This window comes from Schistocerca nitens, chromosome 3 (genome assembly GCF_023898315.1).
Source record: "Schistocerca nitens isolate TAMUIC-IGC-003100 chromosome 3, iqSchNite1.1, whole genome shotgun sequence".
Lineage (NCBI taxonomy): Eukaryota > Metazoa > Arthropoda > Insecta > Orthoptera > Acrididae > Schistocerca > Schistocerca nitens.
This window is the reverse complement of record NC_064616.1, coordinates 534465442-534485471: the sequence shown is the minus strand read 5'-3', so window position 1 is coordinate 534485471 and position 20030 is coordinate 534465442.

The following is a 20030-nucleotide window of genomic DNA, read 5'->3' as shown; positions in this document are numbered from 1 at the left end:
TTCTCATGTTTATCATTATTATTTGTTTTTTTTTACTGTTACTATTATTGCTTTTATCATAATTTGTATGTATAGCAGCTGTTGTAAAAATACTGCCAGTACTTACCTTATTAGGTCTTAGTCATTACTCTTTATTCATATTGTGACTAGAGTAATCTAATTTTCTTATTTAAACTATTGTCATGATGTAACTCTGATGTGTGAAATGCTGCATGTGTGAAACACTGGTCCGATGTAAGAGAGGGCCTGATGGCCCTAATCTGATAAGGTTAAATAAATAAATAAATAAGATGCATAGCAATTCTGATGACCTGACTGTGCAGTCGAACAACAGTAGATCCCGTAGCGCTGAAATCATTTGTCATACTATTACTGATACATCACATGCAAATTACTGATTCACAGACACATAATGTTCTAAAAGCTTCGCTCTCAACCATATTACGTTATTTTAATGTGTCGCGTGCAATGCAGAAAATTTGCACTCCCCAAATAAACATTCTCTGTTAACATCATCCACAAATCTATTCACGTTGACCAGCCGACGGGATTATTCGGTTCTGCCGAAATGGAATCGGTGAGACCATACAAAACAGAGATGTATCTGTGATCATTACGCTTGTGCTTCCGTTTTGTGTTAGCAAATCGCAAACGAGAACTTATCAAATTTTAGTACAAAGACATTTGAAACGATAATGGAGAACATTTTATAAATGAATAATGATTTATATTATGAGATGGTAAACCAATCAAACTTCCAATTACAAGTAGAGAAGTAAATGATTTCAAGGTTTTCACTGTTTCCTTAGCGGTATATTAAGAAAGAGTAAGTAACAGTAATAGCAGAACGTACGGACTTCTGCGCAACTAGTAAATGGTGTTGGCTTCCTTCATCGCTGCAGCGGAAACGGACGTTGATGGCGAGAATTTATGGTTTACGGCAAGCGAAAGCACTGTCATCAGCTTCCACACGGCACTAACTTTAGTGCGCCACTGGTAACATTGACTCTTCCCTCTCTTTATCTCTGACTCTCTCTGTCGCTCTCTCTCTGTCTGTCTATCTATCTCTGTGTCACACACACACACACACACACACACATACACGCGCGCGCTATACTATTTCACGAAACACTTGAAATACAAATTTCAGTAACGTTTGTTTAATATTCTGTATTAAGAATAATACATCTGATATCAATATTGTACCACATTTATATACACACTAATAAAAATTATAAGATGTGCTTGGAAATCCTGTAGCTATGTCAGTGATGATTTCAATAACAGTCCAGTCACATGGTGATTCTTAGAGGAAAGTATTGAAGCAGTTTTTTGAGAAACTTTCTTTATTTTTTCCAGGACGCTGAATCAGAATTTTCATATTCCTACCATAATTTCTGGCAGAAAGAGGGTCAAAAATGGGAAAAACCACGACGAAATTGAATTTTTTGGTATTTTTCGCTTGTAATTCCGAAACGACGCAGTTTTCGGCAAAGTTGCGCATAGCACGTGACACTGACTTTGAAGTTATAGTCCAAATTGAAAATGTATAGTGATATATGAAAGTGAGACTCGTTCAAATAGACTGGGAGCAGCTCTGCAGTAATTTGATATATAACGACGGTCTGTTGACAAGCAGGTACAGCGCATTATACCTCAACATCCACGTCCTTGGCGGCAGCAGTATAGTGGTGTCAGTGCCTCAGTAGTCGATGTGTTTGGTGGTATCGCATTAAAATTAACTGCACGAAAGTCACTGCATGATTTATTTCTAAATCATCAAAGTGTAGTAAACATAGGTGTTCACCAGGATGCAATGAATCGACAAAATCACTGGTGGGTTCATGTTAAATCGTTTTTTGGCGGGAATGTGAAGTGCATACTGGAACGTGACGTCCACGGTGGTGATGTCCATTTAGCTAACAGTATAAGCGCATCCTTTTTGAAATGTAATACAAGACCACATACATACTCTAATGGAACTGAATATAATAGACATGGAGTTAAAAGCATACGAAAAACAATTATTTGCAAAATACTGTGGCATGGAGAATGGTGTTGAGCGCGACGAAAAAGAATGACTGTTTTAAAACTATAATTCGTGGATAGTGTTGGAGGTATGCCAGTTAATTATACGTGTATTTAACATACGACATGAAATAAAAAATAATTATAATTTGGTACTTTTTACAAGTTGCAGCGGTTAATGCCATTATGCATATTATTTTATTTTGTCTCCCTGGAAAATGATGTGACTTAAACAGAAATTAGTATCATGCTATTTGGTCAGGAAGACGTGTATCAGGTTCTTTATATACTAAAAATATGGCATTTAATTCCTTGATCGCTATTTTTTATTTTCAATTACCGGTTTCAGGCTAGCTGCCCATCTTCAGATCTGTTAGATAAAGTTAAAAATATGATTAACAAGAGAGACTATACAGTTACTGATAGAACTATTTCACTTTACAAACTATTTTGTTTTCGGAATGAATTAAAAATGCAAACATACCATATATTGCAATTACAGAGTAACCTGTCAGTACAGAACTACTGGTTCGCAGTCATAACTAAAGTAATTTTTAATCTGTTAAAACCTTATATCACAGTTTGGAGAAACCTGATTGGTAAAAGTAAAAAGTGCCTCTATCTGTAAGAATTGTGCATATGTACTAAGAGGTTATTTTATCACCATGCATTTAATGGCGGATATATTTTTTAATATTAAGACAATTTTTAAAGAAATAACTTTTACATAATCTTTTTTGAGTGCACTACGAACTGAAATAATTTACAATAATGGACGAAATTTTTAAATAAACTTAAAAATATAATTAAAACATTTGTATAATCTTTCAAAAAGGTGCTTTTCCTCTTCTTTGTATTAATTGGTGGTGGAGAGGATTTCCCTATGTCAGGACGTAAACAGCGCCACGCCATGTCCTCTTCCACCGCACCCAATTCACGTCGCCGCCAGTACGCTGAGGGCCGTTCCGCTGCAGCTGGTTCTTATTGGAGCGTGCTATTGTATTCAAGAGTAAGTCTAAAACATGACTTTAAATATCTTATGATAATTCTTGTGCATAAAATCACTTTGCTCATTAAATAGTAGGTTCGGGTTTTTCGTTTGGTGAGCGTATATTTCAATCTCTTAAAGCTCATTGAGATAGATACTTTTTGGAGCTTTGCGTAGCACCTCCATTTGTTCATTTATATTGCTCACTTCATGTTTACTATCCTTTACATGCGCTCCAAATGCTGTCCGATTGCTATGACTGCAATGTTCCCTGTATCAAATTTCAAAATTCCGCCCTGTCTACATAATAACGGTCACATATTTCTAACTTTAGCTATCAGATCTGAAGAGGGCAGGTAGCCTGAAACCAGTTATTAAATAAAAAATAGCAATCAAAGACTGAAATGTCATATTTTTATTCAAAGAACGATCGTCGCTATCCCAATAAGACAATCATGTTTTTATTTATTTTTCATTTATGTAAATTTTTTAAGATGTCGGCCATATACCTATTTTGTCATATAAACTAGTGGGTCTATCTGCATCTACAGGTATACTCAGCAAACCGCCGCACGGTGCATGACGGAGGGTACGCCGCACCACTACTAGTTGTTTCCTTTCCTCTTATACTCGAAGATAGAGCGAGAAAAAACGCATATCTTGAGTTCCCGATGCATGTCCGTAATACTTGCATGTTGATCGAACCTACTGGTAACAAATTTAGCATCTCGCCTCTGCACTACTTCTATGTCTTCTTTCAATTCCACCTGGTGCGGATCCCACACACTCAAGCAGAGCTCAAGAACAGGTCCCACTAGCCTCCTGTATGCAGTCCCCTTTACGTATGAAACACACTTTCCTAAAATTCCCCCAGCAAACCGAAGTCGACCATTCGCCTTCCCCACCACAATACTAAAATGCTCGTTTCACTTCATAACGGTTCGCAATGTTACGCCCAGATATTTAAACGATGTGACTGTGTCAAGCAGGACACTACTAATGTATCCAAACATTACGGGTTTGTTTTTCCTACTCATCCGTATTAACTTTCATTTCTCTACTGTTAGAGCCAGCTACCATTCATCACACCAACTATAAAATTTGTGTAGCTCATCTTGTATCATCCAACAGTCACTGATCTTCGTCACCATCCTGTACACCACAGCATCATCAGCCTGTCCGCCATATCATTTATGTATATAGAAAACAGCAACGGTCCTATCACACTTCCCTGGGGCACCTATGATGTCAGCCCTGTCTCCGATGAACACTCGCCGTCCGCGACAACGTACTGGGTTCTGTTTCTTATGATGTCTTCGAGCCACTCACATATCTGGGAGCCTATTCCGTATGCTCAGACCTTCGATAACAGTGTGCAATGGGATACCGTGTCGAATACTTTTTGGAAATCTAGCAATATGGAATCTGCCTGTTGCCCGTCATCCATAGTTCGCAGTATATCATGTGAGAAAAGAGCAAGCTGGGTTTCGCACGGGGATACTTTCTAAAGCCGTGCTGATTCGTGGACATAAGCTTTTCGGTCTCTAGGCAATTTATTATATTCGAACTCAGAATATGCTCTGTAATTTTGAAGGTCCATTCCTTTACATTTCTTATATACCGAAGCCACCTGCGCTTTTTTCCAGTCGCTTGACACTTTGAGCCGGTGGAGAGATTTGCGATAAATATAAACTACGGGACCAGTAATGCACAGTACTCTTCGTGTCACCGAATTGGGATTCCATCCGGAACTGTCAAGTTATTTATTTTCAACTCTTCCAGTTGTTTCTCTTCAGCAGGAATGCTTATTACTATCGCTGCAGTGCCACCAGAACACTTAAAACAATAAGTAGGAAACCTGCTAACGAAAGACTGCATGCACAACACTTGACTTTGCATGCATACTATCACTCGCCATCCCAGTGGTGCTACTTTAAATCTGTACTACACACCACACTGGTTCGTACTGTTAACACCTTTAAAGCAGTATTGCTTTTATCATAATTCTGTAATATCTAAAAGACCTACAGAGTATCATTATTTAATGATAATTCGGTAATATCCAGATTAGATGGTATTATGGCGCAAAAAAATACTTTTCCCCTGCCTTAATATAACACTTCTGTATAGCTAACATTTAAACTCGAGCAGATCATACCATAGTAAAACCACGTTCCTTTTAGTGGAGTAAGATGTAAACGCTTCTACCAGAAGTGTATCAGGAAGCATTATAAAATATCTACTGATAATTTTATTCACTCCTAGGACTATGTGTTCACATATAAAATTCGTTGTATGCATATTTACAATCAGGGTTCACCCAAGTTAAACGACCTTATCGATGTGACTTCTGAAATTTTCCCGGAGTATTTCTTCTTCTAATAATTTCCGGGTATGCAGCCGGATCCCGTCGACATTCTGCCACGATATTTCGGCCCAGAGACGTCCGGCCATCATCAGGTGAGTACACAACTACTGAAGAGCCCAGGTGCAGTCGCGGTATTTATGCCGATTCTCGCGCATGTGAAATGTACTGGCATCCTACAGCGCATGCGTCAGGTGTTGACATGCGCAGCATAGCCGAGTTGTACGTGCTGCCCTCGGTGGTGAAAATAAAAGTTCATCTAGTCATTGAGTATCGAATGACACTGTCGATTCCGCTGTGATTGTATAATTTTAATAACAGGATTCCAATTTTTATCCAGCTGAAAGCCGTTGTCACGATTTATAAGATTATTGGCAAGACGTATTTCCACTGATTCCTTGATTACGGAGTCCCAAAAACCGGAAACCGGGGATAAAATTTTTGTTCCATTGTATTCCATTGAATGTCCCAATGAAATACAGTGCTCTGCTACTGCCGATTTTGACGGTTGCCGCAGACGGGTGTATCTTTCATGTTCTATACATCGTTCATGGACAGTTCTTGTCGTCTGGCCAATATATGCAGAACCACATTCACAGGGAATTTTGTAGACGCCTGCTTTCTTCAGTTGTAAATCGTCTTTAACGGATCCAACCAGGGCCTGGTTCTTTGCTGGTGGACGGAAGATAACCTTGATTTTATTTTTCTTCAGTAATCGGCCTATTTTCGACGACACATTCCCGGCGTATGGAAGGAACGCAGTTGATTTAAAGTCGTCATCTGCGTCCTCAGTGCGTTGCTTCTTGTTATGATAGTTGCGCATGGCCTTCCTTACTAGACGAGAAGTGTAACCATTCTCTTTGAAAACCTTCTCCAAGTGTTCTAATTCTGCGTGGAGGTTTTCATCATCCGATATTATATGCGCTCGATGTATTAAGGTACTGAGAACGCCGGCTGTTTGTGCTGGGTGATGGCAGCTTGACGCCTGGAGATACAGATCTGTGTGAGTCGGTTTCCTGTACACAGAATGTCCTAATGACCCGTCATTTTTACGGCGTACTAGCACGTCTAGAAATGGTAAAGTGCCCTCTTTTTCAATCTCCATCGTAAATTTGATGTTCTCATGTAATGAGTTTAAGTGATGAAGGAATTTCTCCAGTTCCTGTCTGCCATGAGGCCATACAGCAAAAGTATCATCTACGTACCGCCAGAAGACCGTAGGCTTTAAAACAGCAGACTCAAGTGCTTTCTCCTCAAAGTCCTCCATAAAGAGATTAGCTACCGTAGGCGACAAAGGGCTCCCCATGGCGACGCCGTCTGTTTGTTCAAAGAATTCGTCATTGAATAAAAAGTACGTTGAGGAGAGTATATGTTCAAACAAGGCCGTCATTTCTGCACTGAATAAGTTACCAATAAGATGTAATGATTCCATTAAAGGCACTTTGGTAAAAAGTGAGACCACATCAAAGCTGACTAATAAATCCGAGCTGCTAAGCTTAACTTCCTTCAAGCGGCTGACAAAATCCTCGGAATTACGTATATGGTGGCAACACTTACCCACATACGGCTTTAGTAATGAGGCCAGATATTTTGCTGTAGAATAGGTCGCAGCACCAATATTACTCACTATTAATCGTAGTGGGGCACCATCCTTGTGTATCTTCGGAAGACCGTAGAGTCTTGGTGGTACTGCATTGTGTGGTCTCAATCTCTTGATAACTTCTTCAGGCAGAGAACAGTCGTTCAAAAGGGTAGTAGTTTTCCTTGATATTCGGCTTGTTGGGTCCTTTTCAATTCTACGGTACGTAGAATCATTTAGCTGACAATATATCTTCTCGTTGTAGGCTTCTCTTGGACGGTGTATCCTGGGCCAAGGCAGACTGGGCTCACAGGGACAGTACGAACAGGCAAAGTGCGAAGTTTAGCCAACTCGTAACACGAAAGCCGCAAGAAGCTATCTCTGGACGATCCGTGGTGAACTTCACGGAGAAATCTTTTGACGATGCGACGATGTCAGTGCTTGCGAAAGGTTTAAACTTCGCTCCTACACCTGCCTCACTGCCTTTAACGGATTTCATCAGTTCCATTGAGGAAGCCATTAGACGTCTCCCTGTGGATTCTGCAGACGAAATTCGACGTGAATCTTGCCGAACGTTGTTGAAAAGTGCGCCACAACGGAGTAACATCTCGCCAGCTGAAAGAGCTGCTCTCCGCAGCCTGAGAGAAGATACTAGCACAGTCGTACTGCCTGCGGATAAGGGTAACGCCACAGTTCTTCTGACAAGAGCAGCCTACAACGAGAAGATATATTGTCAGCTAAATGATTCTACGTACCGTAGAATTGAAAAGGACCCAACAAGCCGAATATCAAGGAAAACTACTACCCTTTTGAACGACTGTTCTCTGCCTGAAGAAGTTATCAAGAGATTGAGACCACACAATGCAGTACCACCAAGACTCTACGGTCTTCCGAAGATACACAAGGATGGTGCCCCACTACGATTAATAGTGAGTAATATTGGTGCTGCGACCTATTCTACAGCAAAATATCTGGCCTCATTACTAAAGCCGTATGTGGGTAAGTGTTGCCACCATATACGTAATTCCGAGGATTTTGTCAGCCGCTTGAAGGAAGTTAAGCTTAGCAGCTCGGATTTATTAGTCAGCTTTGATGTGGTCTCACTTTTTACCAAAGTGCCTTTAATGGAATCATTACATCTTATTGGTAACTTATTCAGTGCAGAAATGACGGCCTTGTTTGAACATATACTCTCCTCAACGTACTTTTTATTCAATGACGAATTCTTTGAACAAACAGACGGCGTCGCCATGGGGAGCCCTTTGTCGCCTACGGTAGCTAATCTCTTTATGGAGGACTTTGAGGAGAAAGCACTTGAGTCTGCTGTTTTAAAGCCTACGGTCTTCTGGCGGTACGTAGATGATACTTTTGCTGTATGGCCTCATGGCAGACAGGAACTGGAGAAATTCCTTCATCACTTAAACTCATTACATGAGAACATCAAATTTACGATGGAGATTGAAAAAGAGGGCACTTTACCATTTCTAGACGTGCTAGTACGCCGTAAAAATGACGGGTCATTAGGACATTCTGTGTACAGGAAACCGACTCACACAGATCTGTATCTCCAGGCGTCAAGCTGCCATCACCCAGCACAAACAGCCGGCGTTCTCAGTACCTTAATACATCGAGCGCATATAATATCGGATGATGAAAACCTCCACGCAGAATTAGAACACTTGGAGAAGGTTTTCAAAGAGAATGGTTACACTTCTCGCCAAGTAAGGAAGGCCATGCGCAACTATCATAACAAGAAGCAACGCACTGAGGACGCAGATGACGACTTTAAATCAACTGCGTTCCTTCCATACGCCGGGAATGTGTCGTCGAAAATAGGCCGATTACTGAAGAAAAATAAAATCAAGGTTATCTTCCGTCCACCAGCAAAGAACCAGGCCCTGGTTGGATCCGTTAAAGACGATTTACAACTGAAGAAAGCAGGCGTCTACAAAATTCCCTGTGAATGTGGTTCTGCATATATTGGCCAGACGACAAGAACTGTCCATGAACGATGTATAGAACATGAAAGATACACCCGTCTGCGGCAACCGTCAAAATCGGCAGTAGCAGAGCACTGTATTTCATTGGGACATTCAATGGAATACAATGGAACAAAAATTTTATCCCCGGTTTCCGGTTTTTGGGACTCCGTAATCAAGGAATCAGTGGAAATACGTCTTGCCAATAATCTTATAAATCGTGACAACGGCTTTCAGCTGGATAAAAATTGGAATCCTGTTATTAAAATTATACAATCACAGCGGAATCGACAGTGTCATTCGATACTCAATGACTAGATGAACTTTTATTTTCACCACCGAGGGCAGCACGTACAACTCGGCTATGCTGCGCATGTCAACACCTGACGCATGCGCTGTAGGATGCCAGTACATTTCACATGCGCGAGAATCGGCATAAATACCGCGACTGCACCTGGGCTCTTCAGTAGTTGTGTACTCACCTGATGATGGCCGGACGTCTCTGGGCCGAAATATCGTGGCAGAATGTCGACGGGATCCGGCTGCATACCCGGAAATTATTAGAAGACCTTATCGATGTTTAAAACAACAGTACTATATCCCTGGTAGTCTTCTACTTCTTGCTCAAATACACGCTCAGAAGTTGCCGTTCCATCTCAGATAGTCACACATATCCACTGCATTTTGAGAAAATCTTGCGTTTTAACCATACCCATAAACTAATATTCATCTACGTGAATCCGTTGCAATAGCCCAGGCTGTGGCCCATTTTGACTCCAGTCAATTCTTCTTTTCATGAATTTCATAAATTTCCGCTGCCACCATAACAGTTTCTCCTAATACGCCTCTTGTATATGGAAAATGGTATAATGGCTCTAGAACATCCAGTCTGCCTCCTATTAAAGTACAGATATATGACATCATCCATTCCCCTTGCTTGCGTTCAATCTTACATCTTCTGCTGCCAATTCCGATAACATAGATCGTGAAGTATTTCTTACTAAGGTAATGTGACATATGTCTGTAGGTAGTAGCACTCTATAATCTGTATGCTATGGATGATTCTGTGAGGAGACAGATTCAGATTTTTTACCCATGAAGTACACCTCGATACAGAATAACGAGCTTAGTGGAATGTACATGTCAGACCCGGAGTATGTTAATGCACTTATTTCCTGATGATATGTAACTGTGTACCACAGCACTTAACAACAGTACTATGCTGGAGATAAAATGATGTTCTTCAACTCCATCGAACACTTTATACATTCACAAATGGCGATATTGTCTGTCAGTTCCACTTTTTGACGCTAAAATCACTATTCCATAACGTATGTCGTTTTTTTCCGAAGGAAGTATTACGATCATGTACAAGTTATATCACAAAAAAAAACAACAAACAGTTCAAGCCACCATAGATACAATTTCACAGGTATACCTCTCCGAAATCACCAGACATCCACTATATGAGTGAGAGAGTTGCTTCAAAGCTGCTTAGAATTACTCTAAAAAACATCCAAGATGATGACACCTCCAGTCACATGATTGTGACGTCACTACCTGGAGTAGGGCTCAAACTTGGAACAATCGCACATTATATTCGGGATAGGGCTAGAATGCGATGAACCATGCATCACGTCTGGGGCAGCGTTTGAAGGTGGATCCACACGCAATATGTACTGAATAGGGTCCATCGGTGGATCGTCACCTTACATATGCAGGATAGGGTCCAAAGGTGGATCCACCCCAGTATTTGCAGAACAGTGTTAGAATATGGCTCGACCTGCACCCTACGACAAACCAACACACACACACACACACACACACACACACACACACACACACACACACACACACACACACACACACACATACACAAAATAGAGAAACTGGCGTAACTGGGCTAGGCGTTTAAAATTGGACTGCACTTACAAGCAAATGTATATCATATTTGATATATGGGGGTATCGTTAGAAAAAGAAGAGGACATATTTCTCGCAAAATGCTGCTGTGTAAATGTAGATAACCTGCAAGACTCTGATCTGGTATCACCTGTGCCAATGGTCGTTATATGTGTATATAACAGATAAATCTTTTCCACGTGCATGAGACAACTTGCTTTCTTCTTTGGAAAGAATAGTTTCTAAAATAACCGCAACTACGCTTGTATTCACTGCCTATGTGGAGAAGACGGACACCGTTCTACCCTAAATGTATTACCTGCACTCTCCAACCCTGAGAACTACCATTAAGTATGGTAAAATAATGAGAGTCGGGTCCGCTGCTGGGCGGTTGGCCGAATGGTAGTGTAACGCTTTGCAGAAAAGAGAGAGAGAGAGAGAGAGAGACGCTAATAACTATAAGGAAATGTCATATAGAAATCAGGGAGATGAATGTGCTATATATCGAAGAATGCACTTTTATTGGATGATTGGTTAAAGGCAAGAATATGGAAGGAAACGATCGTCTAAGAAAAGGGGGGTTGAGAGGATATCTCTTTGCGCTTCTTCCAAGTGTTAGGAGCTTAATTTATACTTCTTTCTATATACATCTTGCCAAATGATTGCCTCGAGAAAGTTGGCGCTAACGCGAAGATTTTACCGAGATACATTCCTTCCACACACCATTCGTGATTGGAGCAGGGACGAATGGCAGCAGCAGAAGATCTGTCTTCAGTGTGGATCCTCTACATTGCATCGGCAGTTGCGTTGTGATTCGTCATATTAAACATGATGTACCTCCCAGCATGCAGTCTGTAGTGGCTTGAGGAATATGTGTTTAGATGTAGGCTGTTGACCAAAGGGGGAAGGGGGGCTGCAAAATCAATTGGGTGTAGCAATTTCCAGAGGTTTTAGCAGTTTATGTTTGTCGCTGTTATACATATCTGGTGACAGGTTGGGGTCGGGATGCCTTTGTATCTAATGGAATAACGGTGTTGCTCGTAGCTGGAACCACCGAGAATGTCATGAAGCACTTAAAAATACATACAATACCAATTAAAACGGAGAGACATGAGATACCATGCAGGGAATTTCATATATCGTTATTGTAGTAACAAAGCTCAGGTCGACTCTGTGGACACCAAGCAAGTGGTCGCAAATATAATGCATATGCTACCTACAGGTACTAACCTACGTTCTGTTAAATAGCGAGACTTTGCCCCGTCCTCGAAGCGGTTTTGTAGGCAATGTCTTTATTTATAAAATAACGTTTTCCAGCGCCATACACGATTTTCTTTTTAAATATTGACCACATAGCAAATGGTAGACGTATTATACAACGGATACAAATAAAGCCTGAGTCGAATTAAGGACGTAAGCACTCGTTATCAAACGAGATTACACTACAATACACATCGACACTGTACTAAAGGAACGACTAACCATTCTAGAATAATTACATATACTACAGAAATCCATCAGAATCCTTTACATAGAGCGTGGGAATCACTACGCAGGGGAAAATTGTTAGGGGCAATATATCAGGATGATTGACTGTTAATAATAATGGCTCATTCTGGACGATTAAGAGACCTGTTATAAAATTAGAGCATGACTGACACTTCCTACATGGAAGGCCTTACTCCTGATGCGGGCTGGTTTTTGGAACATCGGTCTAACAGACCTGTAATGTGCTGGAAATTCTATATATTGAAGACTTCGATGATTTCTTAAAGGCAAGAATACAGGGAAACGGTATCATCCATTGAAAAGTGAACTGCAACAGTTTTTCAACTGGTTACGGCATTCCACAGAGGTCCGACGAAATTGCAGAGGATAACGGAAAAAAATCCTTTCCACACATCATTTATGAATGGTACGGGGGATGGGTGGTACTAGCAACTGGGGAATTGTTCTCTCGTAATGAGGGAAAAATACTACAAGTGACAAAGTGCATCTGGACTGCTCCAATACGTAGCGTTGTGGGATAGCAGAAAAGAAGTAGGTGGCCTGGTAACAATAAACAACAGAAATTTATTCCTATACGAAAGTAACAGAGAGCATGAACAACAGAATACTGATTCTCTATGACGGAACACAAGAGATCGTCCCGATCTAACAAGAATAACTGTGACTGTGGGTTATTCTGCAAAGTCGGAATCGGTCTTGGTGACAATCAGCGGTACACTGGCGTTATCTTGATCCGACAGCTCTGCATTGTGGACTTGTCGTTTACTCGGAGTCACGCTCGGTTTTTGTTTTTTTCATTTATTGTGTTTCAATGCTCCATTTGGGGCGGGCTGGCAGCACCATACGCGCTGCTCTTTAGCTGAAAGACAGTAATTATACAAAGAAGACATTTACAATAACAGAATGGAGAAAATAGGGCGTACATAGGTATAAAAAATGGAGAACAGTATGGAAGAGAACGGACAAAAAGGGGGGCGACTATAAAATGGAGATAAAAACAGTAAAAAAGAAGTGCACACAGAAAACCACACACTGGGACAATCAAAGAACACAAAGCGAAGTATGACTGGAGCAGAAGAGTATTGACAGACGGTGTAGCACATAACAGTCACTGACAGTAACACTATGTACAAGACCAGCGCACAATTAAAATTATAGCTCTTGATGCACGGGAGAACAGCACCAAACACAACACTGATGTGGCACACTGGTTACGATGAGCATACTGAGAGGATCTGCAGGGGCATGAAGATGAGGGAGGGGTGAAGAAGTGAGGGAGGGGAGGAGAGGGGGGACACAGGCAGGGGGTGAGCCGAAAATGGCCGGGGAGGGAAGAATGTGGGAGGGAAGCAGTCGAGGAGGGGGTGCAGCTACTCAGGGAGGGAAGGAGGAAAATCTGCTCTGCGAGAAGGAGGGGAGAGGGAAAAGGGGGCCCTGGGGAGGGGGAAACAAGGCCAGGTTACAGTTGGTAGGAAGGATATAAGTCACAGCAAGGTTCAACTGCCGGGAGGGGGAGGTGCTGGAAATTACCCTGATGAAGGAGATGGAGGGCGTGGAGGTGGAGAGGGGGAGGGATACAGCAATAGAGGTGCGACAACAGGCGAGGGAGTGAAGAGGAAGGAGGAAACTGGGGGTTGGGGGGGATCAAGCCTGTGGACAGTGTAGAGGATGCGGAGATATTGGAGGAAAAGGAGGAGATTGGGGAAGGGGATGAGGTAATACAGGAGTCATGTGGGGGAAGGAAGGTGGATACGGAAGGCAAGGTGGAGCACATGGCATTCGAAGATTTGGAAGCCTTGTAAAAGTGCGGGAGGGGGCGGAGATCCAGGCAATAGGGCGCATAACAGAGGATAGGATGGATGAGTGATGTGTAGGTCTGGAGAATGGTGGAAGGATGCAATCTCCTTGTCTGGCCAGACAGGAGTTTCAGGAGGTGGAGGCAGGAATGCGCTTTCTGCTGTATGGTCAGGAGGTGAGGGGTCCAGGTGAGGTGACAGTCGAGGGTGAGGTCAAGGTATCGCAGGGTGGGGGTGAACTGAATGGGACGACCATAACTGGTGAGATAGAAATCGTGGAGACAGAAGGAGCGGGTGGTGTGGCCTATGATGATTGCCTAGGTTTTGGAGGGGTTGAGACGAAGGAATCACTGGTTACACCAAGTGGTGAACTCATCAAAGGGGGTTAGAGGGTGCATTAGCAGCATTGAAGCGTAGGTTAGAGAGCCAGGACGGCAGTGTCAACAGCGTGTTGGAGAAGATGGACAGGTGGGGATGGCTTGGGCATATTGGCAATGTACAGGAGATAAAGGAGAGGGGAGAGGATGGAGCCCTGGGGCATGCTAGCAGTGGAATAAAAGATACGGGAGTTGGTGTGGTGGAGGGTGACATAGGGAGGACAGTGTGAGAGGAAGGAAGCGACCAGATGGACAAAATTGATAGGCACGGCATAGGTTTGGAGTTTAAAGAGAAGACCAGGATGCCATACGTGGTCATAGGCATTTTGAAGGTCGAGGGAAACAAAATGGTAGAGCAACAGGAGTTAAGCTAGAGGAAGAGAAGGTGGATGAGGTTAAGGAGTTGGTCTTCGGTGGAGAAGGAGGGTCGAAAGTCACACTGGGTAAGAGAGAGGAGGTGGTGTTGATTAAGGTGCTGATGGATACGATGGGAGGGGATGAATTCGAAGACCTTACTGAAGATGGAGGTGAGGCAGATAGGATGATAGGAAGAGGTGACAGAAGGGGGTTTGTTGGGTTTGAGGAATAAAAGGATGTGTGAAGTCTTCCACAGGTCAGGATAGAAGCCAGTAGAGATGATGACATTATAGATATTGGCAAGGACAGTCAGGAAGCAGAAGGGCCTTTCTCTAAGGTGGCAGTAGGTGACACAGTCGTGACCAGGGGCCGTGTTGCATTTCGACTAGAGGATAAGTTTAATGTCTTGTGCTGTGATTGGGGTATTGATGTTGGAGGAGGGCCGCTGGAGACTAGGAGCAAGTGGAGCGACCAAGGTGTCAGTGCATTCCATGCTGGTGGGGAAAAGAGAATAATCAAAGTGGGGATCACCAGGGATGGAGAAGACCTCAGAAAGATTGGAAGCAAAGTGGTTGGCCTTACTGAGGTTGTTGGGAAGGGGACGGCCTTTATGAAGAAACAGGTAATGGGTTGCAGAATGGGAACCAGAAAGGCGGTGGAAGGCAGACCAGTACTTGGAGGAGTTGCTAGGGAGGGTGGTATTGAGTCATGTACAAGTCTGGTGCCAGTCCCAGCGTTTCTTTGCTGTAATGAGGTTCCATACGTGTCACTGTACTTGCCAGTGGCATTGGAGTGTGTCCATGTCACAAGTGTGCAGGAAGGAGCGATAGAAGAGGCGGGATTCATGGAGGAGGTGGACAGCCCCCGGAGGGAGAGTGTGATGGTGGGGGTGTATAGTTTCAGTAGGAACTTGGGCCTCCACGGCGTCAGTAATTACCTTCTGAAGGAAGGACGAGGTGTGGATGATGTCATCAGGATGGTCATAGGTAAGAGCGTAGCTTTCATCCTGGGTGCTGATGGATTCCCGGTACGCATCCCACTTGGCACGATAGTAGTCATGTACGACCTTGGGAGGGGGGGTGCAGGGTGGGGAGCCAGAACGGGGTGGTGAGCAGACGTTATGGTGAGAAGGATGAGGTGGTGGTCGCTACCTGTGGTGTCAAGAATGTTGATGGCGATATGCCCGAGGGGGATGGCGCAGGCAATGGCAACATCAGGGGTGGTGTCACTTTTGGTGCAGGTGTGCAGGGGAAGAGGAGCAGGTGAATTGGATTGTGGAGAGGAACTGATGCCACCGCCAAAGGGCAGCAGGGGAGCGGCTATGGATGTTGATGTCAGCGGCAATCATATATGTGGAGAAGGCACAGTCAATGTGGGAGATGAAGTTCTAGGGAAGAGGAGCAGTGGCGTGGACATAGATGGTAGCACAGGTAGTGGTGAGGGAGGGGAAGAAGACACTGAGGATAAGGTGTTCGGTGGGGTCACTGAGGAGGGGTTGTGGCCAGACGGGGATATGCTTAAGGTGCCAATGGTGACTCCACCCTGTGCTCGAGGACCAGGAACATCAGTGTGGTGGTGGATATAGGAAGAGGTGTGGATAGTATGGTGGGGCTGGAGAAGGGTTTTGTTGAGGAGGAAGGTGTTGACTCAGTGGTGGGAGAGGGTGTTCATGAGTAGGCATTTGTTGGTGTGGAAGGAGTGGATGTTCTGGAATAGGATGCACCACTTGTGCCATGTCAAGATGGGAAGAGAGGGGGGGGGGGGGTGAAGAGGGGAGAGAAGAGGCTTAAACTAGGGTGTCAAGGTTTGTGAAGGTGAAGTGGGCTAGGTTGTGGGAGTAAGCGGCGAAGGTGTTTCAGTGAAAGGCGGAGTGGGCGGCAAGGAAGATCTGTTGGAGGGATGTGGGGGCACTGAAAAGGTTGAATATTTTGGAGGACTATGGTGAGGAAACAGATGATGTCTTCAGCCATGGGGGGTGGATGTAGGGAATTGTTGGGGTGGACAGGGGGAACAATGGGTCTGACAGAGACAGTAAGCTCAGGGGTAGCGTTAGGAGGTTTAGCTTTACACTTGTGGGAGTAGGTGGGATGGGGCCCTTTCCAGATGTTACAGGAAGGATGGGCGGTGAGGAGGGGGCAGTATTTAAGTAAGTGGGAGGATGGGTGTTGAGGATGGGGCAGTATTTAAGTAAGTGGGAGGCCTTGCAATGGTGATAGGGGGGGTTGAAGTTGGGGGTCAAGTGATCATTGTACATAAGGCAGCACTGGTAGCAGTAGGATTTGGCAGGGGTTTGGAGGATTCAACTGGGTGGCGACAGTGGAAAATCAGGGCACCCTTGGTGACGAGGTGGTCAATGGAGGGAATGGACTCCAAACAGACCCGTATGAGATAGGTGGGACCAGAGGCATTGTGGATATGTCGGGCAGAGCGGATTTCCAGGTCTGGGTGTGAGTTCAGTTCTGCAACACCTCATCCTCTGTAATCACCGGGCTGAGCTTAGTGATAACAGTGGTGCAGGCGGGAGTACAATGGGGAGGCTGGGGCTGATGGGGAGAGGGAGAGGAGAGGTAGGGTGTCAGGGATGCATGGGGGCCAAACTTAATGCATGGGAGTTTGTGCAGGAGATCCGTGTGAAAGGAGAGGAAAGGGGACTTGATGAGCACTGAGTCCCTGCGAGGAATCAGCTGGGAGATGGGAGAAGCAGGTAGATACTTTCGTATCTCCATGACGAGGGTATGGGCATCAAGGAACTTAGGGTCTGGGTTTGAGGGGACAAAGGTGTGGAGGGTGGGGCTGGGGTATGGGTGTCAGCAGGAGGTGTGATGTCCATGGAGACGATGGGGGAAGGGGGAGGAGGTGGTGACTTATTGTGGGAAGTGGCGGTAGCAGAGTTGGCAATGACGCGCTTCCGGTTTTTTTGGAGACTGTAGGCTGGGGGGAGTGGAGAGGGATGGGGAGGAGACAGAGGTGGTGAGCAACAGATCCCGTAAGTGTGGTGGAGGTGCCGGTAGAAGCAGCTGGTTCAGTGGTGGCGATTGTGGCCCAGTGTGATGTGATGCGTGTATGGAACGCAGATGATGAAATGATCGTGGGGGGAGGGGTGAGAGAGGGGAAGCCGACCAGCTGAGGGGTGGCAGCAGAGGCGGTAGCAGAGGCGTATGTGAGGGTGGGGGCACGAGTGGGAGCTGTTGCGGGTGTGGAGGCTGGGGGATGGGTGTAGGTGTGGGGGTACACAGCAGGTGAGGGGATGGGGGAATGGGTGAGTGGGGAAGGGGAGGCGAAGTATAAGGAGGGAGGCAAGGGGCGGCACTCCAGGAAGTGACAGTGGAAGAGAGGCAGGGGTAGGTGTAGAGGACAGTGGAGGCTCATGATGGACGGACGGCGACGGACGGACAGCAGGCGGCGACGAGCACCGGGCAGCGGCGGCGGTGGCGGCGAACAGGCAGGCAGGCAGGCGGGCAGACGAACAGACAGACAGAGAGACAGACAGACGGATGGACTGACAGCAAAAGCAACAGCAAGAGGCGCTTCAGAAACGTAGATGTCACCCTGAGAGTAGCCCAGGCTCTGTAATCTGTCGTCTTCGAAGGAGGGGATCCAACGCTCGAGATCTGTCAGACTGGGCAGTAGGCTCGGCATTGAGATTGACAGAGAGCTGCAGGCGGCGGTGTTATAAGGGCCGCCCGGCGTATGGATACCAGGAAGTGACCGGTGTCAAGTGGCTTTGTGGATACGAAATAGTATCGGTTGTGTCCGGTGATCCTAGCGCACTCCCAACTACAGCAGATTACGCTGTGAGGTCTGAGAGTCAGCAGCAGGCGTTTCGCTGGACAGCAACCCACAGCGCACTGCTATGTGACCAGTGTGCCGGATCATTAGGAGACAGACGTACTCGTCAATCCTCTTACCTTCGGCGGGAGATGGCGAAGCCATCTCAATTTGTCACCGTGGCGGAAGTGACAACCAAGGATATGGCAGAAGGGGTGAGGTCATAATCACTATTATTCTTTAAAATGTGATATGTCCAGAGGAATCTCTCTCATAGATGCTTGGCTGCAGCACCTTGCGTCGTCGCCTCGCTTATCTGCCGCTGGGACGGAGGGGTGGAGTCCCAGACTCCATTCAAGACAATGAGAGGTCTGTGCCTTTACTGTCTGTTTATTCACGTGTTCTGCGCTGCACAAATGTTACAACACGCACTGCAGTGGCCTGTTAGCTGGTCCTCAGCCGACTTCCGCAGAGAGGGAAGACGTGATGGATTGTCTCTTTATGCGAGCTGCATTCGGCATGATGCAGAAGCTGAACTTTCACCACTACACAAGACAGGTCTTATCACGCCCTTTTTCATTCTAAATAAAGATGTAATTGCTGCTCTGCTTCTTTAATACACAGGATCGCACCACCGACCGCTCGAGTGGTGATAGCGCAGTGAGAAAGACGGGCTGTTTGCTGAAGCGTGATTGACAGTATCAGCACATTTCGGCACCGGGCAAGAGGCGACGCACTTCAGCAAAAACAACAGTGCGGGGCAGCACATTTAAATGCTATGTCTGCCTCTGTGCGGTCAGGAGCATCTACATTCGGCCAATTTTAAGTGTAATTTCCTCCTTCCAGCGTATCCCCGGTGGCTATAAATTATGGTAATTATCATGATAGATGTGGACTATTAAGTACATCCTAAATAAACAAACCAAGAGCGCAAGTGAACGCTTTTTTTTACCTAAGGAAACCTAGGACAAGTGGCTGGTTTGCTTATACTAGGATAACAATGGGCCCTTTGTCCACGACCGAAAGAGCTCCCTTGCTAAGGGGTCTGGGGGAAAAAGAGTATAAAATTAGTATCATACTGAACGCTCTGAGTTTAGTACAATAGTGAAAGACGTAGAGGCTGCTCGAAACATTTGTTCCACGTAGGGACCAAGTGTTATCGGAGAAATAATGCCAGAAAATGGATTTCTAGTCTGAAGGAGGAACGTTTCAAAGTGAATGATTTTCTACATTCATGAAGACCTGTTACATTTGGTGACAAGTGTTTAAGCTGCACTGTAATTGACGGTTCAGTTCAGTTTTTCTGATAAGTGGCAAAAGTAGCGCACTGCCACTAGCTAATGAAAAATTGTGTGTAGGGGTACTGCATTCCCTAATTCAGAA